This window comes from Phyllobates terribilis, unplaced genomic scaffold (assembly GCF_046119375.1).
Source record: "Phyllobates terribilis strain yellow unplaced genomic scaffold, ASM4611937v1 Scaffold_11__3_contigs__length_659146591, whole genome shotgun sequence".
Classification (NCBI taxonomy): Eukaryota; Metazoa; Chordata; class Amphibia; order Anura; family Dendrobatidae; genus Phyllobates; species Phyllobates terribilis.
This window is the reverse complement of record NW_027362771.1, coordinates 8,853,186-8,870,626: the sequence shown is the minus strand read 5'-3', so window position 1 is coordinate 8,870,626 and position 17,441 is coordinate 8,853,186. Positions and strand designations below refer to the sequence as shown.

Sequence of the window (17,441 nt, the reverse complement as noted above, 5' to 3'; positions counted from 1 at the left end):
TGCTCACACTATATAAATCCATGCCGGTTGCATGGATTTATATAGTGTGACCAAGTTGTCAAGCACTTTCCAAGTGATGCTAAAATCGCTTGGAAAGCGCTGGTCAACCCGCATGCAGAAATGCATACAAAAACGCTTGACAAACGCTTCTACCTGGCAGGAAAAATGCATGTAAAATCCACATGTGTTTTTCCTGCCAGGGAGAAGCGGAAAAAATATGCAGCATTTCCGCATCGTGGGCACATAGCCTAATTGCCCCGTGCGCGCTTGCATACTGAAAGCCAGTGGCTTGCAGGAGAAATAAAGTTCATTTTTTCACGGGTGCCGCACTTTCAATACTGCGGCCAATCACCTTCATAACACTAAAAACCTGAAGATTAACCCTATATCTGCAGGTTCATAGCATTATAGGACATGACAGGTTCCCTATAAGTTTTTGTCAGTTTAAGTGCTGCATAAATTAATGCATGGAGGACTGGATTAAAAATATAGATGTTATATCATTGTAACATTGGCCATAGGTTTCCCTTCCGTGACACACCAACCCAATCATGGCACAGTTACAGATGTTTCCTGTGTGAGAGAAGGATTGTGTCAGCAAATAGTAATGAAATTCAATTCTGTAATGAGCTCAGTTACCCTAGAAAATTCAGATATCTAAAATAATTACCATCTATTATGGCATGAGTGTTAATTATATTTATAGGCCATTACACCATATTGTGTAAGCATGTGATCAAATTAAAATCCCATTTGATTCTTGCTCTTACATGCAGGGCTTCCTAGAAATAGGTTTCAGTCTAGTGTCCAGCACACATTCTTGAAATCGTTCTTGCGTCTTTTCTTTCTTTTCTGTTGTTATAGAAGGTCACGTCTAGGCATTATGTAAAATTACCAGTGATTGGTATATGATGTACAATGTATACATTGGACAGAAGCATGCTATTAGTGAAGTCTTCCACACAGGATATGATTCTGACCTCTAAAGCTTTGAAAAGAATATAATCTTATCCTGAGGAGATCAGAGAGTGTTGCTTTGTTAGAATGTATTATTCTCTCCTGCAGCGAATTTCATGTCCTTCTTTCAGGCTGTCTTTACAATATGTGTCTGTTCATCCAGTGTACATTGTCCTACTATGCAGCGCACTAAACAAGGTAGGGAAAGTATGGATTTTCACTCCTTGCGGTGGTCATGCTTGAATACTTGCCCTAGGAGGAGAAATATTTCTGCAATAGAATAGTTTTAAAAGCTTTCCTTCTTTCAATTTATACTGTATTATTTATGGCTCTGAATGGATGGAAGATATATCAAAAGCTGGTCAATTTCCCTTGTAATTCAAAGATGAACTATAGGTTATGAGTGATAGCGAAGAGGGAAGAAGAGCATACTACAAAGTGAACAAGCAGATGTGCTGGCTAAAAACAGCAGTATTGTCTTTTTTATTGCATTCTGCACTATAGTCCAAGCACAAAATTGATACTTATTGTAGGACTTCTGGCCTAAACTGCCATTTTATAAGGGTTTTACACCTTTTGGAAATATGGACCCTGTACAGATAACCCAACTCATTATAGGTGGCTTTACAAAACTACATTTAACCATAATATGCCCAGGTTTGTGTAATTGAACAAAAAAGTGTATTCCTAGCCTGGACCTCCATCGCACTCTATGACATGTCCACTGATGGCCTACTGACTTCAGCATCTGGCTGAGGGGTACCATGTGTTGCCAATCAGCGGTCCTTGATTGGTTGCATGACATGGCAGCTATAACCTATAACATGGAAATATTATAGGCACAACAGTCTGCCTCCAAATATAATTTAGTCATATACCGCCAAATTTAGTGGTGCATGTCACTCATAAACAGAACAGCATCATACCAAGAAGCATATCTATAATGGGACCAAGGGTTGATGTCATGTCTGGGCCTTGGAGCTAGGGGTCTCAAAACATCCCTTTAGCTTACATGAAAAGACAAATTGTATTAAAGACCCATGATAGTTGGGAACCCTGTTGGAGATTTTGCATTGGTGCTCATGAACTTCAAATTTTGCTATTGAGCATAACTCATATACTGTGTCAAGCCAGACACATGTCCCATAAATTGAGTGTCACAGCAGTAACATTCCTTCTATATACATTGCACGTAATCTTTAGATACAATGCCAGGATAACTTCATCCCTCTTATCTACAGTTCTACAGACAGACCCATTCCCCTCCCATCTTGAATACTGACTTCTACTCTGGTGCTGTGTCTTCTCCACCCTATGAGTAGGAATGAGTTTTAACATACTGCTTGTTGACTTAACTATGTCTAAAGACATTAGAAACATTATTATCAAAGCTTACCATGAGGTAAGAACATGAAGGTGACATGACGGGTACCAGCAGACCGCATGTGGCCCACTATCCACCCTGTATTTAATACCAGCATACATCTGCCCTTGCTGTACTCTCTCTTTCTCATCAGTGTTCATTTAACTATAATGTAATTTGCCTGTTCATGTTTCTCTCTACTATTAGCTCTTTGTCTGACATAATTTATGATGTAATATTATATAAAGGGCTAATAGATTCTATTCCACATAAGAAAAATGCAAATAAAGGAATTCATACACATGGACAGAAATAATATAAATATGAATACGTTGCAGCCTGGTAAAAAGCCTGAATACGTCATTTTGTTTCTAGGGCCGATTACGGCACTTCCTTACCTCATAATTAATTAGGTCATTTTGCATGATTGTATGATGAAACAGTATGTTTACATTAATCACACAATGCACTAATTCTCTGATTGTTTAGTTAATCTAAGATTAAGATAAATATTGTCAAGCTTGCAATTTCTTGGCCAGGAAAAATTCTAGGAGCTATCACTGTCCTATTATCCTAATTGTTTTGCAATAATGTGATTGGTTAAACAGCCTTTGATGGTGGAAAGGAAAGATGAACCCAGCATATTGCATTACAAATCAATAATGGCTGTGAAGCTACGCTTCCTAAAAGCAGCAATCTGTGTTGCTTCACTTCCTGTGTTAAACATCACAAATGTTTGTAGTTTAAAGCAGGCAAGTCTTCTAAAGATAGCTATGTGACATTTCTGATACAATAAAGCTTAAAGACTTCAATGTGATGCATGCGAGAAAGCAAAATCTAGTTTGCCGAGTCTAGCGTTGCTTATATTGAGCTGCCAAGGTAAAGGTTTTGTGAAAATACATTATTGGAAGTGAGGAGAGGGGGCGCCACATTTTATTCCTTGTAATTTATTACCACTTTACCAGTTTGTCTGTTGCTGTTATGTTTGTATGAATGCCTGAACATATTGTATCTGGCCATGGACGTTGTGTCTTGGGGGGAAAATGCACACTGTGTAATATCACAAATGCCGTGTACTTCTGCTAAAACAAGCAGGTTCACCAGCTTGTCAGCTTAAATGAAAGGCCAAGCTTGTCATTTTTCAGATGGCTTCACTATTAATGGATTTTGACAGTGTACTCATTGCAGGTCAGAGGTAATATTCCTAAGTAGAAATTAATCCCACAGAGTACAGTGGGCAATGCTTCCTCCTCTGACCTAAGTCAAGAAATTCCGATCTCGCAGGAAGCCAGTGCATTTCATTGTTCCTCTTGACACTTTCCTGGCTGATAGTGAGGCTGAAATAGTCGCCTCAATCAGTTTGTTCAAGTGCATATTTAGTTGTTGGCTTTTGCGTATATGAAAACTATTCTCGAATTAGAAAAGTGAGACTCCCCCATCAGCTGTGCTGCTAGCAGAATAAACATGGCGGAGCCTGGTGACAGGAACAGACATTACAGGAGTACTTCCAGATGAGATGTGACACTAATAGACACATATTTGGGGCTAATAACTATCTCTTGCTATTGAGAAAGCTCAATTAAAAAAACGTAAGGCTCACACATCTATTCTTTTTGGCACACGTCAGTAAATTTGTGTAAACTGATTTGCACCAAAAATGATGCAGCTTATGGTAGATTTCTGGGGCAACCCCATTAGTAAATGTGAGTCATGCATGCTATAGATGTCACTTTGTTAGTTAATTATAAGTGAGCAGGTATGTAGGGTAATGCGCCATTTCTTAGACCATTCTAAAAGCCCGCTTACACATTAGACTAAAGTCAGCCAAACCTAACGATAGCAGCGTGATTGACCAACAGTCTAGTGTATATGGGAGTCTCACAGATAATGCTGGGGAGAGAAGGAACGGCTTGCTGGAATTCCAACAACTAATCCTTTTATTCTCCCTGGAGGTAAGCGGTTCTCTAATAAAGAGCAGAGGAGTGCTCGGCCAAGTATCCCTATGAATGGGAGATAGCTGCAGACAGCAGTCTAATGTGTATGGAAGCCCTTACATTATTTTCACGCTAAATTGGAAATCCACCGTTTAATGTATAAACCAGGAAAAGCTTCTAATCTGTATGTCCATTAGCCATAGACTTCCATGTTAAGGGTATGTGCACACGATGCAGAAATGAAGCAGAAAATTTCTGCATCATTTCTGCATCTCCCTGGCAGAAAAAACGCATGCAGATTGTGCATGCGTTTTTCCTGCAGAATACATGCGGATCCACATGCAGATTCACATGCGTTTCCGCATGCAGATTGACAAGCGCTTTCCAGGCGATGTTAGCATCACCTGCAAAGTGCTTGATAACTAGGTCACACTATATAAATCCATGCAAACAGCATGGATTTATACAGTGTGAACCGAGAGAGTGTATATACTTACCTCCGATGGCCCGCGCTGTCCTGCTCACTCCGTTCTCCCGGCTGCCGGCAACTTTGAATTGAAAGACCTGCCGACGTCAGCGTCACGTGACCCGTCACATGACTCTGACGTCACCGCAGGTCCTACAACTCACTGCAAGTGCCGGGAACCAAGCGGGAGCGCTGCGCGGGCCGACAGAAGGTAAGAATACATTTATTTTTTATTTTATTCTTCTTTTTACAGCTTTTTTAATGGTACCTGGGTGTGGATGAGACTCTCCTCTCCTCCACACCCGGGTACCATCCGCACATTAGAACGCACCAATTACGCAAGTACAAATGCTGTCTTGCGGAATTGGCGCGTTCTAATGCAAGTCAATGGCGGCGAAATCGCCGCGTTTCCGCAAAATTAATTGACATGCTGCGGATTTTTGACCGCAGCGTTAACGCTGCGGAAAAATCCGCATCATGGGCACAGCACATGCGGATTTCCATTGAGGAACATTGCTTCCCTTCTACCATGCGTTTTTCATGCGTTTCCGCGGCGTTTACGCAACTGCAAAAACGCAGCGGAAACGCATGAAATACGCATCGTGTGAACACAGCCTTAAAAAGTATATTTTTATGGATATGGTTTTTACTGGATCCAGCAGGATGGAAAAGCATAATCAACTATACAATTTCATGCCTCGTTTTGTGGTATGCCAACATACTGTATACCGACCAGCTGGAAACCCAAAAGATATTGGAGCTATTATTATTATTTATTATTATTTATTATTATAGCGCCATTTATTCCATGGCGCTTTACATGTGAAGAAGGGGTATACATACAAGAACAATTACAATAATCTTGAGCACAATGTGACAGCGACTGGTACAGGAGGAGCGAGGACCCTGCCCGTGAGGGCTCACAGTCTACAAGCTATGAGTTTGTACCAATAAAAACCCCTTTAAATTGCTGTTTACAATTTTCAGTCCTTATGGGCATTATTAAAAAGAACATCAAACCTTTGGTTTTCCCAGCAGCAGTGCTAAATATGAAGAATTGATTTCTCATGTTGTTAGTGATGTCAATCTGCAAATAATTTATAACACATCTATTTACAGATATGTCGGATAATATAGAGTTGTACAAGGCATGAAAGACGACACGTGGAGACTTACCATAATGCTTTTCTCTGCGGGTGTTTCTTTGGAAGGAAATTGATAAGATCACCATATTTAAGCACACAGATGCTTTGTTGTGTTTACAAGGAATTTTCTTTTTTCAGATATTTATTTAAAAAGTATATAAATTGCAGATAATTTGTATTTTCTTCACATAAAAGATGGAGAGCTTTGTAATTTGTATTTTTATTAGTAGTAAAGATTTCTTGACATTTAAACATGCAAACTCATTGTAACATACCTGGCGGCGTCCTTGCATGGTGGTCCATCTCCCACTGTGCAAGAGCGCGCACTTGATCTCCAGTCCAGAATGTCTCTCTGGCTTCCCTCCATGCTGTCTGTTTGTCTGTTTCTGCTGCTTAAGGGCGGCGCCCGATCACTTCCTGCTTTTTGTACCTGCTGTGGGTCACACCCCTTGTGCGTCCTCTGCCTATTGCTGTCTGTCACCTGGTATATAGCTCAGCTGCTCCCATCTATCCCTGCCTGAGCATAGTGTTTCATTCAGTGTGTGCTTTCACTCTGAAGGTGCCAGGTCCCGTTCTTTGTCTCCTGCCTTGCGGTATCAGTTCCCGTGTCTGAACTGAGTCCTGTCTATGTCTCCTGCCTTGCGGTATCAGCTCCCGTGTCTGAACTGAGTCCTGTCTACACGCTCCTTGCCTGTTCGTCCCGCCTCTCTGGGGGCCGATTACCCAGACCTGCTCCTGTATCTTGTCTGTCCTGTCTGAACACACTCCTTGCCTGTTCGTCCCACCTCTCTGGGGGCCGTATTCCCAGACCCGCTCCTGTGTCCCGCTGCAGTGTCGGTCTCGTCCGTACACTCAGTTCCAGTCTGTACTCTCTCCTATCTTTCATCTGTCTTTTCTCTATGTCCATTCCTTTCCTTTTTCTGCAGAGTCTGAACTCGTACCTAACTCCTGCCTGTTGTCTCTGTACTCCCGTTTGTGAGTTTGTGGTCCACTCGCTACTTCACTGCAAGTACCCTGTGGGTGTCTGGCTCTGCCTTTCCCTTCATGTCTGTTCCGTGTGAACAGAGCCCTGTCCCCCCTACTCAGCCTTGCCTGCTCTGACTCCTTTGCTCACCGCTCCGGCGGTTCTAGTCTGCTCTGACTCCTTTGCTTACCGCTCCGGCGGTTCTAGCCTGCTCTGACTCCTTTGCTCGCTGCTCCGGCAGCCTTGCTCCGCTCTGACCCTTTTGCTCGCTGCTCCGGCAGTCTCGCTCCACTCTTGCTCACCGCTCCAGGCGGCCTCGTCCTGCTTTACTCTTGCTCACTGCTCCGGCAGTCTCGCTCAGCTCTGACCCTTTGTTCACCGCTCCAGACGGCCTCGTCCTGCTTTACTCTTGCTCACTGCTCCGGCAGTCTCGCTCAGCTCTGACCCTTTGTTCACCGCTCCTGGCGGCCTTGTCCTGCTCTACTCTTGCTCACCGCTCCAGGCGGCCTTGTCCTGCCCTGTTCTCGCTCACCTCTCTGGGCGGCCTCACTCTGCTGTGTTTGTCCGCCACATCTGTGGTTCTGTTCCTGAGTCCCAGTGTGTACTGGGTCCTATCCCGCCAGTGTCCCTACCTGCTAGTGCCTCCCTGTCTGCACTCTAGCTGTGCTTGCCTGTACCCCTCTGCCTGTATTGTTCCTGAGTCCCAGTGTGTACTGGGTCCTATCCCGCCTGTGTTCCTACCTGCTAGTGCCTCCCTGTCTGCACTCTAGCTGTGCTTGCCTGTACCCCCCTGCCTGCTTACCCGCCTGCCTGCATACCAGTCATGCCTGCCTGTACCCACCAATCTGTGTGCCAGCCTACCAGTCTGTTCCTGTATTCCCCTGTGTGGGTCAACAGCCGTGTCCGGGGTCTGTCCTGGAGTAGCACCTGGTCCCTCTGCTCGGTTCCTCCTTGGTGCACTGGCGTCGTATGCCGTCGTGCGACCCTGGTCGGATCGGGTGAATACGTAGTTAAGCCCCTCCAGGCATTCACTCTCCGGCACGGTCCAGTGGAATCACTACAATCACACGCACACGCCGCTCAGCCCGGGCGTGTGCATTACAGCATGCTCAGGCCATGGTTCCCGTTGAGCCCCACGGCCTTCGCTCTCTGAGAAGTTTTCCAGCGAATACATGCATTAAAATAAATAAATAATTTTTTTTTTTCCCTTTAGCTGAGTTCCAGGCGAATTACACACCCGTCCAGATGAATCTATCTGCTCTCGTTCCTGCGGATCCGCTACGTTATTATGGGGATCCAAGACAAAGTTGTGCATTTGTGGAGCAATGCATGCTACACTTCAAGTTCTACCCTCTATGTTTTCCCACCGATCGGGTTAAGGTGGCATTCATTATGTCTTACCTGGCGGGTGATGCCTTGGAATGGATCAACCCCCTATATGAAACACAGGATCCGATCCTCCTGGACCTAATGGCCTTCCTGGTGGCCTTTCTAATGGTCTTCGATGATCCTAACCCGGAGGCTCCTGCTGAAGCTTCACTTCCCAATATCCCGGAGCAGCCCCAATGGGTAATGTGTGTGGGTAGCGCAATAGTCCTCCAGCCCAATGAGACTACTGCCCACCCAGAATCCTCACAGGGTGACTACGCTTTCCGGAATACTTCTCCCAACCTCAAGAGGCAGTCCAGACGTGCTAGACGTAGAGGCAAGCCGTCACACCAGGGTCTGTCCTCCCTGAGACCTCCTGACCCCAACCTTGAAGTCCCTACTGAAGCTTCATCTCCCTGTATCCCGGAGAAGCCCCAACGGGTAATGTGCGTGGGTAGTGCACCAGTTCTCCTGCCCGAAGAGACTTCTGCCAATCCGGACTCCACCCAGGAGAACTTCCTGCACCCGGCATCAGATGCTTCACCCACTTTAACCGGTGTGCATGTCCAAGGATGCTCCAAAGCTGTGGTTACCTCAGAGTCTGTGCACCTCTACTACCTGGCGGAGGACCCTATGTTGCCTCCTGAATCCTCCGGGATACCACTCGATGACAAATGGAGAGAGACTTCTCTACACCCGGTACTCGATACCTTGTCCGCTTCGTCCTGTGAGCCTGACAATGGGTACCCCAAAGTGGTAGTTACCCCCGAGTCTCTACACCCCTCCGACCAGGCGGAGGACCTCCAGTTGTCTCCTGAACCCTTCGGGGTGCTACCTGGTAGCGAAAGGACAGAGACTCTCCTATACTCTGTACCTGATACCTCGCTCGCTTCATCCACTGAGTCCAACCTAGTGTACTTCGAAGCAGTGGTTACTCCCGAGTCTCTACACCCCTCTGACCAGGCGGAGGACCTCCAGTTGTCTCCAGAACCCTTCGGGGTGCCACCTGGTGGTGAATGGACAGATACTTTCCTATATCCTGGATCTGATACCTCGCTTACTTCGTCCAGTGAGTCCGACCTAGTGTACTCTGAAGCAGAGGTTACCTGTGAGTCTCTACAACCCTCTGACCAGGCGGAGGACCGCCAGTTGTCTCCAGAACCCTTCGGGGTGCCACCTGGTGGTGAATGGACAGAGACTTTCCTATACTCGGTACCCGATACCTCGCCTGCTTCCTCCAGTGAGTCCGACCTAGTGTACTCTGAAGCAGATGTTTTCTCTGAGCCTCTGCACTCTTCTGACCCGGCGGAGGACCTCCAGTTGTTTCCTGAATTCTCCGGGGTACCACCAGATAACAAAGAGACAGTGACTTTTCCTCATTATGCACCTGATAACCCGTCTATTTCTTCCTGTGAGCTTGACAAGATGTACCTTGAAGCAGAGATTACCCCCAAGTCTCTGTCCCCCTCCAACCCGGTGAAGGACTTCCAGTTGTCTCCTGTACCCTCTGGGGTGCCACCTGAAAATATGTGGAGAGAGACTTCCTTGTGTGCTATTCCTGGTACTCCACCCGTTTCGTCTGTTGCTAAGGATGGCTGGATAGGAGGTAGCATCCTAGCTAACCAGATGAGATCAATTTTTCCTGTGGACAGTGGAAGTGATCTCCTTGAAGTGAATGACTGGTCCTCGAATTCCCTGCGGAAGATTCTGGCAGGCCTGAAGAAGAGGGGGCGTAAGGGGGGGGGGGGGTACTGTAACATACCTGGCGGCGTCCTTGCATGGTGGTCCATCTCCCACTGTGCAAGAGCGCGCACTTGATCTCCAGTCCAGAATGTCTCTCTGGCTTCCCTCCTTGCTGTCTGTTTGTCTGTTTCTGCTGCTTAACGGCGGCGCCCGATCACTTCCTGCTTTTTGTACCTGCTGTGGGTCACACCCCTTGTGCGTCCTCAGCCTATTGCTGTCTGTCACCTGGTATATAGCTCAGCTGCTCCCATCTATCCCTGCCTGAGCATAGTGTTTCATTCAGTGTGTGCTTTCACTCTGAAGGTGCCAGGTCCCGTTCTTTGTCTCCTGCCTTGCGGTATCAGTTCCCGTGTCTGAACTGAGTCCTGTCTATGTCTCCTGCCTTGCGGTATCAGTTCCCGTGTCTGAACTGAGTCCTGTCTACACGCTCCTTGCCTGTTCGTCCCGCCTCTCTGGGGGCCGATTAACCAGACCTGCTCCTGTATCTTGTCTGTCCTGTCTGAACACGCTCCTTGCCTGTTCGTCCCGCCTCTCTGGGGGCCGATTACCCAGACCTGCTCCTGTATCTTGTCTGTCCTGTCTGAACACGCTCCTTGCCTGTTAGTCCCGCCTCTCTGGGGGCCGTATTCCCAGACCCGCTCCTGTGTCCCGCTGCAGTGTCGGTCTCGTCTGTACACTCAGTTCCAGTCTGTACTCTCTCCTATCTTTCATCTGTCTTTTCTCTATGTCCGTTCCTTTCCTTTTTCTGCAGAGTCTGAACTCGTACCTAACTCCTGCCTGTTGTCTCTGTACTCCCGTTTGTGAGTTTGTGGTCCACTCGCTACTTCACTGCAAGTACCCTGTGGGTGTCTGGCTCTGCCTTTCCCTTCCTGTCTGTTCCGTGTGAACAGAGCCCTGTCCCCCCTACTCAGCCTTGCCTGCTCTGACTCCTTTGCTCACCGCTCCGGCGGTTCTAGTCTGCTCTGACTCCTTTGCTTAGCGCTCCGGCGGTTCTAGCCTGCTCTGACTCCTTTGCTCGCTGCTCCGGCAGCCTTGCTCCGCTCTGACCCTTTTGCTCGCTGCTCCGGCAGTCTCGCTCCACTCTTGCTCACCGCTCCAGGTGGCCTCGTCCTGCTTTACTCTTGCTCACTGCTCCGGCAGTCTCGCTCAGCTCTGACCCTTTGTTCACCGCTCCAGGCGGCCTTGTCCTGCTTTACTCTTGCTCACTGCTCCGGCAGTCTCGCTCAGCTCTGACCCTTTGTTCACCGCTCCTGGCGGCCTTGTCCTGCTCTACTCTTGCTCACCGCTCCAGGCGGCCTTGTCCTGCCCTGTTCTCGCTCACCTCTCTGGGCGGCCTCACTCTGCTGTGTTTGTCCGCCACATCTGTGGTTCTGTTCCTGAGTCCCAGTGTGTACTGGGTCCTATCCCGCCAGTGTCCCTACCTGCTAGTGCCTCCCTGTCTGCACTCTAGCTGTGCTTGCCTGTACCCCTCTGCCTGTATTGTTCCTGAGTCCCAGTGTGTACTGGGTCCTATCCCGCCTGTGTTCCTACCTGCTAGTGCCTCCCTGTCTGCACTCTAGCTGTGCTTGCCTGTACCCCCCTGCCTGCTTACCCACCTGCCTGCATACCAGTCGTGCCTGGCTATACCCACCAGTCTGTGTGCCAGCCTACCAGTCTGTTCCTGTATTCCCCTGTGTGGGTCAACAGCCGTGTCCGGGGTCAGTCCTGGAGTAGCACCTGGTCCCTCTGCTCGGTTCCTCCTTGGTGCACTGGCGTCGTATGCCGTCGTGCGACCCTAGTCGGATCGGGTGAATACCTAGTTAAGCCCCTCCAGGCATTCACTCTCCGGCACGGTCCAGTGGAATCACTACAATCACACGCAGATGCCGCTCAGCCCGGGCGTGTGCATTACACTCATCTTACCACTAAAATACAAAAGGGTTTGTAAAACTTTAATATACAGTACATCTAGTCTTTTTGGCTCCTTTTTGCATTGCAAACTTATGGGGAGATCCTTTGCTCACACAATATATGGTCTGAATGGTCATTGATTAATCAAGGAAGGGCTGCCTGTCCTGGACAGCAACTTGTTCTACAAGAGCTGCCTACTGACTGCCTTGTGATATTGAGGGGGTATTGAGAGGTATTGTAAAGAGTCAAACATATGTTGTATAAAGTTCTGGACATTAAATAATCAAGAGCCAGGAAAACTCAATTATCGGTTTAATTTGTTGACAATAAATATTAATATTATGCTAAATTATTATATTTTTACCTTTTTTATTTAGAATGATCCAGGTGTGATGTTCAAGACCTTTTGGACTCACGAATGCATTTTTATATTAAATAGCTACCCAGTGGAATTATCCACTGAAGCCTCTTTGTGGCAAGTAGCAAATAATTTTGAAAGCTGACATGACCTTTATTTCACAGCATGTGGCATGCTGGATAATTTGGTAATCTTTACAATTCTTGCTAATCTTCTCTAGCTCCTCTTGCTAAGAAGCTAGGGTATAACACCACTTACTGGATGTTTTTTGAGGAGTTTCCAATTTGATTGATATTGTTGATCAGAAATCCTGAACACTTTGTTAAAGGGGTTCTCCGAAAAAGGATAAAAAGAAAAAAAAACAATGAGTTGTAAATAAAATAATAAATAACTGTGATTGGCAACAGATACTTGTTTTCTCCTTGTGGGTAATCTTGGGTGTGTGAAGTTTGAATAGACCAATGCTCTCCTCCATTTATTGTCCCTGTGGCTGATGGACGTATCTGGGCACTGTACTCTGATAACTACATCAATTCCATAGACAATGAGTAGAGTGATTGCAATGCTGGTAATGTATGCACACTACACCAGATGGGTAGGGTGAGCACTGTTCTGGAGGTCGGCAGATACCTCCACTTACCTTCATGATGTCACACATCACTTATCCACTGGAAAGGCCAACCCTTTCATTTCACCCAATAGAGCTGTACATGAGATAATTATATGCATTTGATAAAAAAATATAGAAACTCATACTTAGGAGCTGCAAGCACGCAACCATAAAACAGATATGTGGTGTTGGATATATAATACAGCATTCACAAAATCTTTGGGCCAATGCAGTAGTTTTTTTTTTTAATCACATATTCACATGTCATATTATAGATCTATTATCCAATAGCAGCCTTGATTCTTGTTGAGAAAACTTAATATGATAACCTTTACTGACTATTTTCCACTTTTGATCTGATTGGTATAATGAGAAAACCTCTTTGAACAAGCAAAACTAAATCCATCAAGAGAATCTGCTGAATTTCATGTTGTGATTTCTTAGACTTCCAAGCGTCGTACCTTTTAAATACAGCTGTTAAGTAGGTAATTTCTGTTTGATATCTGGGATCATAAAGTCTTTGACTTATACCTGATCTGTGCATTTGTCATGCTAGTGCAAGAGCCAAGCAGTTGGATGACTTTGAAATGCCTCCTGAGATATCAAACGCCTGTGACCTTTTTTAGCAGACTAACAGGTCATTTGATGCCTCAGATAAATGTATTGACCTGCAACAAAAGTCCAGACACAGATCATGTTTAGTGGATGGTAAATCAAGAATATTGCTGTTTTACATAGCTATGTAGAGGGTGGCATTATTATCCTTTTTGTCTAAATAATACATTAAAGCATAGAAATGGAGGCTGTAGCTGCTGAACTTTTCTGAACTAAAATGAAACTACGGCTTCTCTCAGCGAACAGGCATATATGTGTACTTGCATAAAGCAAATATAATTTATTAAAGAAGCATGTTAACATATTATGTAACATCTACATGGAAATGTTTGGGTGTATACATTACTGTAACATAGCAACATAACCATAACCAAAAGATCTTTAATATTTGCTACCCTAGACTTCCACAAATCCCCACCACTAACTTTTCTTGTAATAATCCTATATATTTATTTATTTTTTATCTTACTGTGATGGTCATATTATATAAATCATGAATGATCATTTTACAAGGATTTGTTCATTTTACATCTTCTTTAACAATATAATTTATTTTCTGTTTTTTTTTTTAGTCTATATAGCTTTTAAATAAATACATGAGAACAAAACTATTCTTGTAAACACATGCAATAAATGTTGCAATGATGGAAGTACGCCACAGAATAATGCTGTAATCTGTAAATCATTGATCTTTATGTCAAACCATTTCACCTATACCTTGGCCAAATGGAAAAGGGTTCTAATTACTATTTCCATGTTGCAGGAAAATGATAATGAAATTCAGATCTCATTCCATGCTATTTTGGTCTCCCCAAGCACTAATATTTCTATTCTTATGAATATTTTATCCTGGCGTAAATGTTTTGCAGAGGATACGGGTGGTGTAGAATCTCGATGGAGATTCTAAAAACAAGTAAAAGATTACTCTCTCTCCTTCCTATTAAACTCTTCAACAGCTTGCTAGATTTCCCGAAGCTTCAATCAAACACTTTTTAAACAAATTGAAATACTCAAACTATTATTGATATGCCTGTAGGAATAGGATCCAGATGTTTATTCTGATTTGGAAAAGAAAAACCAAGCAGATTTTTTAATGAATTGGTAAACATGCTTGTAGCATGCTCTGCAAAGAGGGCTTGAAGTTGATTTTTTAGCCTTAATCAATGGAGAGGAATTTTGGCATCTCCGTGCTTAGCTTTTGCATCTGCTTGTCTTGTCAAAGGATGGTGGTTCACAGTGGTTTCTTATAGTTATGTGTCTTTCTATTAGCATTCTCTGATGACTATATTTTTTGCCTAGCCTTTAGCTTTTATACATTTTAATTAAGAACCTGAGATGCACTATTTAGATTCACTTGTACATTAGTTATTACCTAGGCTCAATTATATTTCAGTGTGTAAAATGTGGCATTAAATTGTTCTTGGCTATGACATTTTGCTGCAAAAATATTTCCCATAGACTTCACCATAAACTGTGTATATGAAATTGTGAAATAAAAGAGGAAAGAAAAAGAAAATGGATTTCCAAATAATACAGTAAACATTTTTGGAATTTCGAAGCAAATATTACCACTGTGTTATCAATATAATTCCCCTGTTGCTTCCATTAAGTTACCACAGTTACATCAGCATATATCTATCTAGAAAAAAAAGGAAGACAGCACCCCAGCAAACTGTAAAAAGTGGACTTTGATTAGTCCAATTTTCTCTGTAAAAAAGTCTTCTTTTAGCACATATTGGAGTGCTGCCACCTTTTCTTTTTCTATATTATTGGCAAGGACACCTTGCAATCGAAATATAACATTGTATGATATGGGATATCTCACAGATAGTGAAAAGTTGGTCCTTGAAGCTTGTTTTGAGAGAAGGAAAAATGGCCATTTGTAAAGACAAATTTCTGGACTCAGGGCATCACTAAAAAGAAATAACAAATAATAATTTTTAATGATTCTGAGGAAAAAGATCAGCTAACATATAGCCTCAAAAAATAACAAACCTTTATTGAAAAACGGTTTCTAATCGTTTATGCAGACACATGCACATTTGTGGCCTGCTGAAGATCATTTTGCAGGGCTCTGGCAGTGCTCCTCCTGTTCCTCCTTGCACAAAGGAGGAGGTAACGGTCCTGCTGCTGGGTTGTTGCCCTTTTATGGCTCTCTCCACATCTCCTGGTATTTGCTCCATGCTCTGGACACTGTGCTGACAGACACAGCTACCCTTCTTGCCACAACTCGCACTGATGTGCTATCCTGGATGAGCTGCACTACCTGAGCAACTTCTGTGGGTTGTACTGTAGACACCGCCTCATGCTACTGTACCTCTAGGGGTGAGAGCAAGGGCAAAATGAAAAAGTGACCAAAACAACGGCCAAAAAGGATGATTACAGAGAAATGGTCTGTGGTCACCACCTGCAGAACCACTCCTTTATAGGGGGTATCTTGCTAATTGCCTAGTATTTCTACCAGTTGTCTATTCCATTTGCACAACAGCAGGAGAAATTGATTTACAATCAGTGTTGCTTCATAACTGGACAGGTAGATTTCACAGAAGTGTTATTGACTTGGAGTTACATTGTGTTGTTTAAGTGTTCCCTTTATTTTTTTGAGCAGTGTAGTTGTTATAGGGTTTTTTTTGAGTCCTGTTACATCTTATATTGGAAAATTTATATGTATACGGTTGTTCATAATTGCACCACATCACTTTATGCACTTTGTCACTTTATCTTGGGACACTGGAAAAAAATATTTAGTTGCTGGGTCTTAACTTTGACATCAATCTGGATGGAACAAGAGTATTGAATTGACTTAGAGATTGATTAGGTATAATTAAGTGGACAGAATCATGATAGTTTATACTATTGTCCATTCTCGTTTAAAAATTAGTGACCTGTCTGTGTTCTTTGGGTGTTTTGGTATTTGTATCTAGAGTCCGTTTTTAATTGTTTTTCAATAAAGGTTTGTTATTTTTTGAGGCTATATGTTAGCTCATCACTAAAAAAGACAAGTTTTATGGTGTGCTTCTTCTTAGCAGAGATTAGTACCTGCCCCTCCTATCTTCCCCCCAAACAAGAAACCAATGACGGGACATGAGTGATCAATAATTGACATGTATGCTCTGATTTACAGAAGGAGTAATGTACAATAAAATTGCATAGAAAGGTGTCAGAATACATATCGCATTGCAGCCTGTCTACCACCAAAAACGCCTAAACTGGGCATGTGAATATTCAGAGCTAACAGAGTGATGGAAAAAGTTGACCAGGTCTGATGAATCATGGCCAAGTGAATGTGCATGCTTACATGGGAAGAAATAACTCGAGGGTGGAAGTAGACAAGCCAATGAAGGTCATGTGTTGTTCTGGGCAATATTCTGCTGAGAAACCTTGGGTCTTTGGCATGCATGTGGTGACTTTAACACGTACAACCTGTTATGGGATTTTTCTATTAAAAAACCTGGTTTACTTCCCAGTTAATATTGTACACTAGGGAGCAGAATGGTTTTGTTTGGTCTATAAATGTATTGTTTCTAATAAACATTTAATATATATGAGCAGAACGAGAATGTTCAGAGCTAATCACTGTGCAAAGGTGTCATAACCTGAGTAACATCCAATAACATTTCACTAGTATTAAAAAAGTAAAGCGTTAACTATGAAATTGTGAATGATTCAGCAATATTAGCATTATTTTTACCAATTCTCCTGATTATTTGTGCAAGCTTGCCTTGAAATGACAGTAGGAAGAGCAGCTGTGCTGATAATAAGAAGCAATAGTTAGGAATATTTGCTAGAAAGCCAACACGTTATGTATGTAAAATGATACTCCTTGTATACAAGTCAGGAACCAGACAGACACTAAAAATCTCCAGCCCTTCATTGCAACAACAATCTCTAATGTCTGTGGAATCTTTCAGCAAAAATTGGTTATTTAAGAAAGAGTTCAAGGTGTTAACTTGCAGGACCTAAAAGATCTTCATACCTTTTACCACAGGACACCAGGTCCTGTGGAGCTCTTGCCTATTTGTTTTGAG

General features: G+C 43.8%; 1 protein-coding gene across 11 annotated transcripts in view; it reads left to right on the top strand.

The window, feature by feature from the left end:
- Nucleotides 1–17,441, top strand: part of TENM2 (teneurin transmembrane protein 2) — a 2,544,132-nt gene that overhangs the window by 984,305 nt on the left and 1,542,386 nt on the right. The gene's annotated exons all lie outside the window — the stretch shown is intronic.